The sequence below is a fragment of the Lactuca serriola genome, chromosome 2 (genome assembly GCF_051521515.1).
Source record: "Lactuca serriola cultivar US96UC23 chromosome 2, Lser_US96UC23_V15, whole genome shotgun sequence".
NCBI lineage: Eukaryota > Viridiplantae > Streptophyta > Magnoliopsida > Asterales > Asteraceae > Lactuca > Lactuca serriola.
The window spans coordinates 144,379,663-144,393,701 of NC_136409.1; positions in this window are offsets into that span (position 1 = coordinate 144,379,663).

The following is a 14,039-nucleotide window of genomic DNA, read 5'->3' on the forward strand; positions in this document are numbered from 1 at the left end:
TGATGAGGATGGATTCTCCCCCTGGATCGGTGACTTAGAATTATCTGATGAAGACGAACTCTCCCCCTAAATATGAGAATTATCTTGTGGAGGTTCACTTGTCACGGGCATTTCAGTTGCTTTCGGTTGTTTTTCTGCCATCTTCTTTGCAGCGTCGTCAATGATTTGCTTCAAATTGTCGACATGGTTATCTTTAGCCTTGGATTCGGAATTAATAGCTCTCTCTGGTTCATCGAAAAGAAGCATGTATTGCTCGAAAAGATTTGAAATTGACACCGTTACATGACCGGACTGTGGAAAGATTTCTTGCACAGCACCTTCAATTGCCTTCAACTTCTTGACATAGTTATCGTCAAAAGTGACATAGTAGGTTTCCTCAATTTTCTTTGAACATTTATTCAGAACCCTATATGCCTTTGAGTTCAAGGAGTAGCCCAAAAAGATCCCTTCATCGGCCTTTGCATCACACTTGTTTTGGTTCTCCTTTGAGTTGAAGATAAAGCATCTTGAACCGAACACATGAAATAACTTCACATTCGGCTTTTGGTTGTTCAATATATCATAAGGAGTGATTGAAAAGCGCTTGTTTAGATACGATCTATTCTGCGTGTAGCAAGCAGCAGCAATAGCATCAACCCAGAAATATAGAGGTAAGGAAGCGAAGTTCAGCATGGTTCGGGCTGCTTCACACAAAGAACGATTTTGCCTTTCAACGATTCCATTCTGCTGTGGAGTATATGGAGCAAAAAAGTTGTGAGTTGTTCCCTTCTCTGCTAGAAAGTCTTCAAAATCCTTGTTCTTGAATTCCAAGCCATTGTCGCTTCTCACGTTACGAACCACTTTTCGTAGTTGAACCTCTACTTGTTTTATAAAGAGTTTGAGCTTGGGAGTGGCCTCTGATTTTTGCTTCAAGAAAAATACCCATGTGAAGCGAGAGAAAACTTCTACAACAACAATTATATACTTGTTTCCACCAATGCTTTCGATTGAAGAGGGACCGCATACATTGATGTGTAGAAGCTCTAGTGGTTCTATCACTTTTGTGTTGATTATAGTAGGATGACTTTGTCGACTTTGCTTTCCCATTTCACAAGCTTCACACAAATGTTCTTTGTCAAATTTTAGAACAGGAAGACCTCGAACGTGATCTCCAAGCACCAGCTTGTTGATGTCTTTGAAATTGAGATGTGTGAGCCTTCGATGCCATAACCAGCTTTCGTCTGAGTGTGCCTTCGTTAGCAGGCAAACTGTTGGTTTCCCTCGAATTGGATTGAGATTTAGAGGGTACATCTCTCCCTTTCGCTTCGATTTCAGCAGAACAATATTGGACTTCTTTTCAACAATTTCAGAGCCTTCGTCATCAAAGGAAACCTTTAAACCGGTACCAACCACTAGTTGTGAGACACTGATGAGGTTATGTTGCAATCCTTCAACGTATGTTGCCTTTCTTATTGAGAAGTCACCAATTGTAATCATACCATAGCCTTTGATTGTTCCAAACGAATTGTTTCCATATTTCACCGTTCCACCATCTTTGAGGGACCAAAACTCCCTTAGTTCTTCCCTTCTTCCTGTCATGTGACGCGAGCAGCCACTGTCAATATACCATTCATCATTGAACTGCTCATCACGCATAACCTGCAAAAATTAAGCAGATTTAGGAACCCAAAGTTTCTTGGGTCCTTGTGAGCCTTTGACATAACAGGGATTAGTAAGAGAAACATCGACCATAAAGGTTCTTTTTATTAATGTTGTTTCATCTTTTCTTTTTATGGTAAAAACTTTGATTTTATTTGACTTGGACTCATTTGATTTAGACGTAGGATTTGTGGTTTTGACGTCTGCATGCTTTCGGGTCTCTTTCGGGCGTCTTTCATCTTCTAGAAAGAGCATTCCTTTCCCTTATGAATCTTTTGTGGAGTGAGAACGTGAATAAGAAGGAGATATAGAAGCAAAGCTAGACCTCTAGTTATTGCTCTTCCTTGGTTGCGAACGGAAACTACTTTACCTTCGGTTCTTCATAGGTGGACTTGGGACCGAAACCATCCGTTCGGTTGCTTAGATGTTGAGGACCGAAAGCTTTCTTCCGGTTGTCATTGCCCCGGGGACCGAAATTACCCTTTCGGTCTGTTTTACTTTGGGGACCGAAAGTAACTTTTCGGTTGTTTATCACCTGATGCCCGAAACTTTCCTTTCGGTTGTTGTGACTCTGTGGACCGAACCTATGCCTTTGGTTGTTTTCATGTTAGTATCCGAAATCCTTGTTTTGATGTTATCGCAATGTGAGGGAGACTGCTTTCGTGAAGTGGAATTGGCTCTTGTGTCTCCTTGCGACTTGTTTGTCTTTTCATACCTATCGTAATGAGGATACTAGGATCGCCAAAATTGTTTCCTTTCAGTGAGATTTTTCTTGTATCTCAAATTCCGTTGATGCTTTCTTTCTGCCACTTGTTTTGGATTTTTGTGAATGTTGGCCTTTTTCTTCGGTACTTGAGCATGACTTTCGCTCTTTAGCGAACATGTCTCACTTGATGTTATGACCGGTTTTCCTGAAGATGTTTTGGTACCACTTGTTCTTGGCATATCAAATCGTGTAGGTTCATTAAGTGGTTCTGCCACATACCTACCTTTGACTCTCCATGATGTTTTCTGAGATAGACCTTTTGTTTCATCGACGTTATCAATCGGTGCTGACCAGAAAAACTCATCACATCCATTAGCATTACCTTCTTCTACTAATGTTGTTAGTTCGACTGTCTGTTGTTGAGTGACTCCTTGAACTGTGTATACTTGATTTGGAGTTGTTTGAACCTTTTGATATACAACAACTTTTGCTTTGAGGACTTTAGTCTTGTCTTTTGATGAGCGAGCGAACTCAACAGAGTTTTCAGAAATAAGATTTTTATTGGTTACTAGTTCGATCTTGACAAATTCAGAACAGTCCACCTCATCTTCTACAAATATTTCACTCATATCATCATCCTCATTGAATTCAGAAGTGTTTTCAAAATCAATTTTATTTTCTGAACTCAACTTGGCATTCATAGAGTCAAATTTTTGTACAGTTTCGTTTTTGATCTTTAGTTTGTCATTTTCATCCAACAAATTTTTGAGCATGTCCTTATGGTCTTTTGACTTTATGAAGGACTCTATTTCGTCAAGACCAATTTTGTAGGAGGGAGAGATATCATCAGAGGAAACAACGTTTCCACAGTTGTATGCATCAGCATCGGTTTCATCCTCCTTGAACTCAAGGAAAGGCAAAATCATGCGATGTACTTTCTTTCCAATATCACAATTAAGATGTAGCTGAGTAATATTAAAATATAATCTTTAGCGATTAAACAAAAAACATTTTGTTGTTTCAAAAGCTTAAGATTGTCTCGTTTCAAATAGATTGTTTCATCCCTAGACCTAATTAATTTCTTTTCCTTTTGCTCAATCCATATTCGCCTCTCCTCACTCTTCGACGATACCCTGCTAATTTGATCAATCAGGTTAGAGTTTGTGACACGAGTTTGGGTATGACTACCACTTAAACTAGAAAATTTAGATTTTAATCCATTTAGTTCCTTTTCATAGTTTGTGATGGGTATTTTCAGACAAATAAGAATAGTTTGTACCTTCTTGATCAACTTATCACATTCGTTGATCTGCGCACTAACAGGTTTCGCAGCGAAACATCTGTCCTCTCGCTCCTTCTCGTCATCTAGTCCACCATCAGTTGTGTATCCTCGCATCTGCGACACACCATCTGTCACTATCAAACATCTTCCCTCAACCTTTTCTTCTTTCACCAGCAGAGCCCTGCCATGAGTGGGCTTTCTTACTTCTTCGTCCTCTAAATTTGTGGACCACACCTGAACTCCACCAAACTCATCATTATCGCCAGTACCCTGCACAATTAAAGCATTCATAGTATTATTGTTAGTTGCTGATTTCTTTTTCTTGATCTCCTCCAATCATCTTAGGAGGTTCGCTTCTTCATCGTCTTCGTCAACCCTTTCGGATTTCTTCATCAGCATGCAATCTTTGGCAAAATGATTCTTTCCTCCACAATAATGGCAATCAAAACCTGAGTCCCCTCCAATCTTTGTTTCCTTTTTCGATTATTCAGTCTTAGAAACCGTCTTCGGTTCCTCTTTCACCTTTTTGGAAATGTAACTTCCCTGCCAGTTTCGGTTCTTATTGGCTGGGAACTTTCTTTTGATAAACTTTCTCGGATTGGACACCATCAAAGCGTATTCTTCACCGGTTAGATCATAATCAGTAATATCTAACTATTCTTCTTCTTAAATTGCACTTTTTCCTTTGGATATTAGAGCTAACGAACCCAAGTTGGAAACCACATTCGTTTCTTTTGACATGACACTCTCATGAGACTTCAAAATTCCCACCAGCTTCGCCAGAGAGTAGGATTTGAATTGTTTGTGTGCCTTCACAGTAGACACAACTGCCATCCATTCGGTTCTAAGACTGTTCATGAAGGTAACCTTCTGCTCAATAACCCTTATTTCGATCCCATGCTTTACTATCTTACTAAGAAGATGATTAAATCCATCAAAAGCCTAAATAAGTTTCTCTTCGGGCTTCTGTTTGAAGTCACCAAATTCAGAAAGTAATAGAGTTTGAATCGAATGCTCCAGATCTTCATTAGTAGAATATAATTCCTTCAGCCTATCCCATATCTCCTTCACTGTAGTGCAAGAGCTTACTAACTGAAAGGTATCTGATTGCAAAGCGAACCTAATCATCATTAATGCTATGATGTTGCATTAAAAATTTTCTTTTTCGTCTTGAGCAACTTCCTTCACATCGGGGAGTAGTGCGTTATACTCCTTTTGCGTTTTGATTATCTTTGAAGTGCTTGAGTGAACAAACGGACCAACTGAGATTGCTTCCGAAATCAAATACCCATTATCTTCAGAACCGATTACATAATCTTCGACGTGATGCGTCCAGACTTCATAATCCCGAGTACACAAGATTGGAATCCTTGTTGTCGATCCAATACTATTGGAGATACTGATCGGATTTGATTGTGAATCTTCCATAGACATTAATGTTTGATCGATAACCTGCTTAAGATCAGACTTGTAATATATCGTTAGGGCAAGATCGATAATTAATGAGATACGCCAATGTGGAATGATGGCTAAATTAATATCAATCAATGCGGCAAACCCTAATAACTTCTTCAACAGAAGATATGTGTATGAATTACACAGCCTCCTGCTCTAATACCAATTGAAGAGATAAAATCTCTAAGATCGTTTAGATCTTTTACAGGTTAATAAAATATGAACAAAAAATGATATTAAACAAAACAATGAACACAGGATTGAATCAATATAATGTTGAATGATTCAAATGTAGTCACGCCTCAGCATAGCTCGATCAAGAACTTCCACTGTAGAGGCGAGCTAGGGTTTACAATAAAATAAAGAGAATTGTTCAATCGATATCTACAATGATGCATGCATGCACCATAAATACTAAAACCCTAGAATAAAAAAAACACGGTTGGACAGGCCCAAACCGGTTACAAAACTTGGCTAACCAAACCAAGCCCAAGACGCAACATCCAGAACTCAACATACCCTCTTTGAGATCCTTAGTGTTTTTCTTGTTTGAAGGAGAAGAAAGAAAGAGAAGAAGCACCATTGTCAAGGGAGTTGCAAGGAAGCATCATAGTCATAAGTTTTTCTCTTGTTTGGACCATTGTAAGTATCAAGACTCAAGCTTTATTTCATTTCATGGCTAGATCTAGGCTTTTGGTCCCATTTCCTTTTGTTATAGATTATGGGAGCGAAGAAGATCCATAAAGTTAGCAACTTTATGGATTCAATTGGTCTTTTGAGTATTCTATCATTCACATCTGGAAGTTGGTTGAGTATTAGAAGCTTGCATGAGAACTTGAGGCCATATTTCTACTTTTGACCTAAAATGGTGTAGGGATATGCATGGTGCATGCATGTCCATAAAGTAAGCCTGCTTATGGACCGTTAGAGTCCCCTTAAGCTTTTGTAAGAGTTGAAATTGAAGGCCGAATGGATTAAAAATGTTGAATCGTTAGTTTGGGCTTCAAACCGTTTTCACGATGTGAGACATGAGCTCTCAAGACTTGAGCAGGCAAAAGTCGTCCCTTGCTGAGTTGTCTGAGTCAATAGTGAGTCTTTGGAATTGGAACAAGTGACTCTCACGACGTGACCATGGATTTGGTCATGATGTGAGACGCCATATTTGGGTTTTTAGGCCTTGTTGGGCCACTAGTTTTCTAACTTTGGGCCCCTGTGGGACTTTTGAGTATGGATAATTTTGAATTTAACCAGGCTTTGACCAAGTTTGACCAAAGGGTATTTTAGGTAATTTGAGTGGTATTTACGAGTGGTCATTATTTGGTTTTTAGGTGATCAGTCGAGCTATCATTTGGAACTGTGTTCTAGCAGAGATCTTTTCAGACTAAGAAGTGAGTTTTCCTTACTATACTCATGGGTAGAAGGCACCAATGTTGGCCCACTAGATTATGTATCCTGGTTGTAGGATAGTGATATGCTATCATGGTATTGTTTAGTAGATATGTATGGCTATCTGCATTTTTTGGTTCTGTGTTTATGTTTGTTTGATACATATGTCGACATATTATGGTTAGGTTGAGGCAGTCCCGCTATGTGTTGAAAGCCAAGACACCCAGGGGCGGACCGGATAGGCTGTAGGCCCTGCGAGGCTATCTAGTCAGGCCAAAGGCACGTAGAGCAGTCCAAATATGACGTAGGCCCTACGTGGTGGTCCAAGCAGCCTGAATGCTCATATTTGCATGCTTTGTTTGTTAAGTTGTGTGATGGTACTTTGGGCGGGGGGGGGGGGGGGGATCTCAATAAGATTTGGCTTACAATTTTAGTTTATTATTTCAAGTACTTCAGAGGATCGTGGGAAAGCGAAGGCATGACCATGCACGTCCTTCTATTTTTATGATATTGGCTTTTGGGACACTCTGGCATGATTTTTACTATTGAAACAATGGTCTTTTGTAAACAATGATGCTTAATGGTTGTTTTGAAAAGTTTTAATTTTTTTATGATTTTTGGAGTGTTACATTTGTTAACTAAAAACAAATGATTGTTTTGCAAGTTCTGGTAAATCACTTGAACTCCTCTTTGACTAAAAATGGGTCATCTATCCATGCTTCATCTATCATGACTCCCTGAATAGCAATCTGACAACACTTACATTTAAAAATTCCATGAAAATACTTGGAATTCTCATCCCCCTCAATACTCCTTGGGACCTTAGCTTTTTAAGCTAAGTCTAACTACAAAAAAGGTCGAACTTTATTAAATCCTTAATAGTACAAATTTAAGCCTACCTATCTTTCGTCCACCCTCCCAACTTTGTGATGTGTGAGTCAAGTTCATAAACTAATCCCTACAAATACATCCTGGGATCATCCATATTTTGACGAGTTTCCTAGTTCCAGATGTTAAGGTTATTTTTAAGAAGTTGTAGCTTCTCAGCAGGAACTACCCATATATCACCATCTTTAGCAATCTCTTAGACCAAGAAACTGAACTAATTCATCAAAACCATCCAACCAGAACCAAGAGTGAAAACTGAAAAGGGTAAGGACCATAATCTACAACATGCTCCATCAAAAGAGTAAGACATTGAGAAAGAGCCCCGAAAATGCAATATGAAACCAAGATATGAGAAAGATCCCCGTAAATGCAATATGAAACCAAAAATTTATCTAATTTATTGAACTTGGTACCCCACGTATTGTTGGGGAGTGAAGAATTGATCAAATACAAGCAGGCATTAGGAGTCACAAGTGAGCATTAGGAATCATGAGTGAGCATTAGGATCACAATTAAGCATCAGGGATCACAAGTGAGCATGAGTAATCATGTGTAAGCATTAGGATCACAAATAAGCATCAGAAATCATGAGTGAGCATCAAGATTACAAGTGAGCACTAGGTATCACAAGTAAACATCACGAATCACAACTGAGCATCAGGGATCACAAATGAGCATCATGGATGCTCACATGTTGAAGAAACTCAAGGAGGATGCTCATCAGTTGGATATTCTCATGGAGGATGCTCATCAGTAGAAGATGCAAAAGTAGGACGCTCATCAGTTGTCGATGCTCATCAATGATGCTCATGGAAGATGCTGATGAGGTTGAAGGTTTTAGAAGCGTCTCTATGGAATTCCATGAATGGTTGGTTATTAGGTCACCCCCTTTATGGGCTAATTATGGATAGGCCTCTCCCATCAAAATTAGGGTTTCCCATGCTTGCCTATAAATAGGTTCATATCCAGATTGTTGTTAGTTTCTAGTTTAGTTTTCAATGAGAGCTAAAAGTGAGATACAACATCGAGTGTTTGTAATAGTTTCTGAAATTTAATAAATTCATCTCTCTCTCTCTCTTGTTCTCCCGTGGATGTAGGTCGCCTTGACCGAACCACGTTAAATCCTGTGTTGAGTTTTTATTTAAGTTTTTTCAGAAGTTTTATTCCACAATTTTCACTGAAGTTTGTTTGACATTTATCTGAAGTGCTTAACTTGTTTTGTTGTTATCCCAACAAACTGGTATCAAAGCTAAGGATAAAGATGGGAGGGTTAAAATTGACAATTTCAATGGAAAAGATTTTGGTTTCTAGAAAATGCAAAGCGAAGACTACATCTACCAGAAGAATTCACATGAACCTTTGTCAAAAAAGAAGCATTTTCTTATGAAGCAGTAGGATTGGGCATTGTTAGATCAGAAAGTACTTGGTGTGGTGATATTATCCTTGGCAAAGAATGTTGCTTAAAACATTGTCAATGTGAAGACTACTCATAGATTGATCAAAGTGTTATCTAACATGTACGAAGAACCTTCAACAATGAATAAGGTTCACTTGATTTGACAACTAGTAAATCTGAAGATGAAGGATGTTGCATCAGTGACTGATCATCTTCATGAGTTTAGTTCAATCATGTTAAGGTTGATGTTGGTTGAGATTAAATTCGAAGATGAAGTCCAAGCGTTGCTGCTATTATCATCTTTGCCTGAAAGTTGGTCTAGCACAGTGACAACAGTTAGCAGCTCAACTAGAGGTGTTAAGCTGAAATTTGAAGGCATATGTGATTTAATCCTTGGTGAGGATGTATGCAGACGAACTACTAGAGAATCTTCTAACAGTCTTCTAAGTATTGAAGAAAGAAGAAGGAAGTCCAATGGAGGGGGTGGGGTAAAGGAAGATCAAAGTCGAGGAAGAGAGGTGTATTGAAAAACAAGAAGGACATCACCTGTTAGAATTGCAACGACAATGGTCGCTTCATGAATCAATTTCCAAAGTCCCTTGCAGATAAAGGCAAGAATGAGATGAACATTACATCAAACTTTGAAGGATATGTTCTTCTTTTTACAATTGAAAACTCAATGGAATCGTGGATCCTGGATTCAGGTGTGTCATTCTATGCTAGTCATTTGAGAGATGTAATGCATAATTTTAGGTCAAACTAGCAGAAAACAAGAGCCTAGATATTACATGTGTTGGGGATGTGGTCCTAAAGACTAATTTGGGTATGAAGTGGACTTTAAAGAATGTCAAGTTCATTCCAGACTTAAAAATAATGTTAGTATCAATGGGGCAACTTAACGATGAAGGTCAACATGTTACATTTGGTGATCATCAATGGAAGGTCAACATGTTACATTTGCTAGAGGTCAGAAACAGGGTATATTTTATATGGTGGAAGTTTATAATGATGATGCACATGCTGTTGAAGAAGTTGGGGAATCCACTCTATAGCACCAAAGACTTGGGCATATGAGACAAAAGGGAATGAAGATGCTTGACACCAAAGAAATACTTCCATATCTAAAGAATGTGACAATGGATTTCTATGAGCCATGTGTTCTTCGAAAATAGAAAAATGTTACTTTCATAAAGATGGTACTTCCGCCCAAGACATGGAGATTAGAGCTCGTTTATTAAGATGTTTATGTTCTCACTTTAGTTGCTTCAGTGGGAGGATCTCTGCATTATGTTACCTTCATCGATAACTACATAAGAAAAGTTTGGGTTTATTTATTGACGTAGAAGTCTGATGTTTTCATAGCTTTCAAGAAATTGAAAGTTAGTGTGGAGAATGAAAATAAATTGAAAATCAAGTGTTTTAGATCCAATAATACGGGCGAATATAGTGGAAAAGAATTCATTGAATTCTATGCTGACCATGGAATCAGGATGAAAAAGACTGTTTCGGAGACACCTCAGCAGAATGGAGTAGCTAAGAGGATGAATCCAACATTGAATGAAAGGGCGAAGAGCATGAGATTGCATGCAAGTTTACCCAAGATATTCTGGACAAATTCAGTCAACGTAGTTGCTTACTTAATCAACAAAGGACCCTTAGTTCCCTTAGGGTTCAAGATTCCAGAGGAAGAATAACAAGGTCGCAAGGTTTTCAGTTGTGTCTCGTATGTAAAAATCAAAGATTTGAGAGAGACAAGCGAGAGGAAAATTCAAGGAAGTACACCTTTATAGGTTATGGGTTGGACGCCATTGGGTACCGCTTATTGAATAACGATCACAAAAGAGTTATCAAAAGTCAGGATACTCAACCTTAACTCTCTCCTATCATGATATTCAACCTTAGCGCTCTCCTGTCATATGTCATTTTCTTAGTAAGAATTTACTCCTCCTACTATAACGTTACACTCTGTTCCCACTTTCTTCTCAAATGTCATCTCTTCCTTGCACCATATTAACAATAACTTTCCCAACCCTCCTAACAATGCATATGTGTAGTCTCCTAAGAACATGTCCAAACCATCTCAACCTTCTTTTCCTTAAGTTTTCGATGACCAACGTCACTCCCAACAAATTTATGAATGGTATGTTTTGGAAATTTGTCCATAAGAGTTTTGCCATAAGTCCACCATATCAGCCTCATTTCTACAACCTCTATTTTCCTCTCATGCTCTTTCTTGACTGTCCGACATTCATATCCATACAGCAAAGTAGGTTGTACAACCACATTGTAGAATTTTCTTTTAGTTTTAATGGTACGTTTTGCCAAATAGTACTTGTACGGTTGCTCTCCACTTTAACGACCATACGCTTATGATGTGGGTAAGGTCATGCTCTCCACACTCTTCCTTATGGATTATAGAACACATATACTTGAAACTATCCATTTGGTTTAGGACTTGCTCATCAATACATAATTCCACTGGGTCGTTCTTTACCTCCCCGCTAAAGTTGCACCATAGATATTTGGTTTTACTTGTATTAATCCTAAGTCCATTTTATTCCAAAGATGTGTTCAACTTATTTAACATAGTTTTCAGTTTAGTTCGAGTCTCTGTAACCGGGGTAATATAAGTGGCAAAAGACATACATCATGGTACCCCTCGAGTTTTACGAGAGATATCATCCATAACCGATGGAAATAAGTAAGGACTAAGCATTGATCCATGATGAAGTCTAGTTTTTACTTGGAAAGCCTTTATGTCCCTTAATGTAGTTTAGGCACACGTCATAGATCGATAATATATGTTTGTGTAAAACCTACCATTTTATCTTCTGGGTTTCCTTTTCGTCTCCCTTGAGACACTTGATACAAAGTCTAAATACTTTTTTATCTTTCTTCATAAGACGTTTGAGGATGTAGATCACATCAATCATCGACCTCCCGTACAAGAAGCCGAAATGGGTCTCTCTCTCTCTCTCTCTCTCTCTCTCTCATATATTTTAATGCTATGAATAAACATTTTAATACTTCTATATAGTTATCTCACAATCAAAATAGGTTCATTATATAATGAATAAATGTAACTATCTCATTTCATCTTAATATCCTAACAATGAGTGTATATTTATCTCATTCATATATGTAATAATTAATTCCATAAAAAATTAAACAACATCAATGGAATTAATAAATCACCAAATTTGGAATATACTTTTCATTATGTTATACCCATTGACACAAACAAAAAGTATGGGTACGTGCGGGTAAGGTGAGGCAATGAGTATATATTGACAAAGGGATTCCAGCCCATAGATTGACTCCTAATTTGCATCGTTGTTCGGTTGGTAGGTCGTTTACATCTTTCCCAACTTTTCCATATTTGTTTGACCAAATCACTAGTCTATAAATTTTTTTTTTTTTTTTTTTTTTTTTTTTTTTTTTTTTTTTTTTATAAGTTATGCGATGTTTTATCTCACCTTTATATCTTAGTGATAAATAATGTAAAATATGCTGATTTTAGAATTTTAACTAAATTAATCATCGAAAAAGATCAATAAAATTTTAAACATAATGGACAAACTCCATGTCAATAAGTATTTTCTAAAAAAAATCAAGAATCCACCTTAATAAATGAAGGGTTTTTTTGTCACATGTCAATCTCTCATGAGTTTTGACATTTGTCATTTTATAGTATTTTTGAAAGAAATATTATCCACTTGTCAATTTTTGGTTTGTTTCAATTTTTAAAATTAAAGTCATATACTATATATGTAAATTATTAAATATCATTATAATATTAAATTGCAATAATATATATATATATATATATATTTATTTCTTATTTTAAAATTGTATATTAAAAATTAAAAAATATTAATAATTTACACTTTAATGTTTAATCTTTTTTTAAATCAACCCGTGTAATACACGGGTCTCGCACCTAGTATTAAAATAAACTGCAATGTTTATCTTTTATTCTTGTGTCTTAAATTAATTATGTATGTTTAAGCTCCATGTATATTTTATTACAAAGATCAACAATATTAAAGTATCCGCGATGCTTATCATATATTCTTGTGTCGTAATTAACTAGGTGCGATGCTTATCATATATTCGTGTGTCTTAATTAACTAGGTGTGACACCCATGTATTACATGAGTTTATTTAAAAAAAAAATATGAAATTTTAACAATTTGAAATGTTTGAATTTATATAAAAAAAATGAGAAATTTTTTTGAAATTATTAAAATTAATGAGGCTTTAATGTATTGAATATATTATATATATAAATCTTTTCTAATAAATACCTTACATATATATATTATCTTACATATTAAATGTGGAATTTTAATTTAATAAATTGAAAAATACAATAAAATAACAAGTGGAAAATAGAAATTTTAAAAATTCTAAAAAATGTCATGTGTCTAAATGAAGGAGAAGATGACATGTGACAAAAAACCTTTATTTATTAGAGTAGACTAGATTAAGTATGTTTGTGTGTTATGTTGAAATAAAATTATATGATAAAAAATAACTATAGATGTATGCCTATAAAAAAACTAAGTCGTCATTATTAATTATATAATATTATTTTTAACAGTAAATAAACTAATATCGAGTAACTTATATTATTATTTACGACCATATGTGAGTATTTTTGTAGGGCAAATAATGTACGGTACCATTTTTTGTTTTTCCAAACCATGTACCATTATTTTATAAACCCCAAAGCATTTTTGGACCATTAGATGCGTCAAGGGTATGATGGTCATTTGCTTAAATATAGAATTTCAGTTTATTCGTTTTCTAATTATGGTAAAAAGATCGTACAGCTCCTAAAATTAAGCATTACCAATAACAGATTTTGATTTCATTAATATATTTTTTTTTAAAGAATATGTCGTCTTCCTCACGCATCTAACAATACGAGTTTAAGATGATCATCTTCATTAGTCATTCAGTAATATTATTTCATCACACATTCAATAATACGACTTAACATAAGATTCAATAAAAACAGCAGTTCATTTGGAAACCATCAAGCTCCGATTTACAGGCTTCTCTTTTTTAATATGGAATTTAGCAACCTATAAATGCAATTTTTTCTATTATAACATACTTCAAATCGGGTAAAATGATTTGGAATCTGAAAGCAACCTAATACAAGGAAACAAAAGATTCATAAATAATGACGATGTTGAACATTCAGAAAATGAGATATTCCAAGATAACGATAACGAACATGATGTTTATACCGCTAGGAGTGGACAACGTCCTTTGGCGTT